Source organism: Chinchilla lanigera, unplaced genomic scaffold (genome assembly GCF_000276665.1).
Source record: "Chinchilla lanigera isolate Chin_1 unplaced genomic scaffold, ChiLan1.0 scaffold00083, whole genome shotgun sequence".
NCBI lineage: Eukaryota > Metazoa > Chordata > Mammalia > Rodentia > Chinchillidae > Chinchilla > Chinchilla lanigera.
Window position 1 is genome coordinate 1,887,170 of NW_004955484.1, and position 1,659 is coordinate 1,888,828.

The window sequence follows — 1,659 nt, forward strand, 5'->3', positions numbered from 1 at the left end:
GAGATAATGGCTTATTTATATGGGAAACCTCAAAGGAGTGGTACCAATAACCCCAAACTTCCATTTAACCCTTAGGGAAGTATGTAAATCTGGTCATTATGACTCCAATCTTCAGATGCACCTCTAGCCATAGTTTTGTTTTTTTGGTTTTTGGGGTTTTTTGTTTGTTTGTTTTTGTCTTTTTTGTGACAGGGTCTCTCTATGCAGTTCAGGCTAGACTTGAGCTCACTTTGTAGCCCAGGGCTGGTCTCGCACTTGCAACGATCTTCCTGCCTCAGCCTCCCGAGTGCTGGGATTACAGGCGTGCGCTACTATGCCTGGCTCTAGCCACAGTTTTGATGTGTTCTCATCTACTGCACTGATTCCCTTGTCTGATTGCCTAATTTAGCTATCTATAATACTGGTATTACTGACACCAGCCACTATTACTCATGAGAGGAAGATATAAGATGCACTCAAGAGCAGAGTGCAGGTGGTCAAAGAAAGGAGGCGCGAGGCAGTCGGGCACTGAGGATCTTTTGTATGCGCTTAGAGGTGGAAATCTGTGGAATTCAGTCATCTGTAGTCGCAGTCTCAGTCGTAGAGGGTGGGAGAGGATGGCCCACCCTCAGTGAGTTATTCCTCCCGGGAAATGCCAAAAGAGAGGTGCATTCCGGGTGAAAGGGGACCATGTGCGCATCAAAGGGACCATTAGCAGCTGAAAGGGAGTCTCCAGGTTTGCTGTTTTGGGAGACTGAAAAAAAGTAAAATGGGCTTGTGTCCTGAAACTACGGTGTTTTTTCTTTAAAATTCGGATTTCCTGGTCTCCTTTCTACCTAACTTTATTTCTTCCAGCCTGCCTCAGGAGGAGGAGTGAAAACTGCAGATGGAGTTTAAGGGGGTTGACATGGAGCTTAAGCCTCCCAGATGTGCATGGTGGAGGCATATAGCTGTGCGGGTGATCCTTGAGCATGAGGGAACCAGGCCAACACCGCCTTAGCCAGACCACAGACCACAGCCATTTCAGGCCCTCCCCTCTGTAAGATTCATATTCTAAGTTTCCTTTACCCAGAACGGACCAGTAACCAGCTTCATCCTCGCCTTGGAGAAAGCCAGTGCAAGCGTCCCAGCCTCAAATACAGCTCTTCCTCAAAAGTAGCTACAGCTTCCTCTCATAACTCTATAAAAGCCCCAAGTCCTGTACGAGACCCCACAGGTGTGTTCTGTTTGCCAGCAGCCTTAGTACAGATAGGATATTGGGGGCTGAGGAATTCATTCCCCTCCACCCAGCTGAGCTAGAGCTCCACCCTAAGGCTACCGCTCCCTAGTCACTCCCTCCCCCCTGCTGAGCTCACACCCCCCCCCACCTTAGGAGCATTCCAGAGAACCCCAGACTAAAGCTCATGCAGTCTTTTTTCCTTTCTCGCTCACCTGCCTGGAGTGTAGTGTGCCTTTTTGTCACGCTGGCATCATTTCTCTGTTCCCTCAATAAATGTAGCTACTTTTCCCTGACCATCAAGTGTACAATGTGCAATTCTTTTACTCGCTGTACACAAGGACTTGGAATCTGTCTAATCCACCACAATACGAGTCCCTGTTAGGTTTTAACTCCAATAACCTGCCATTAATCATGGAGCTCAATGCTTTTGTTTTTTCTTTTCATTTACTTTTTTTTTTTTG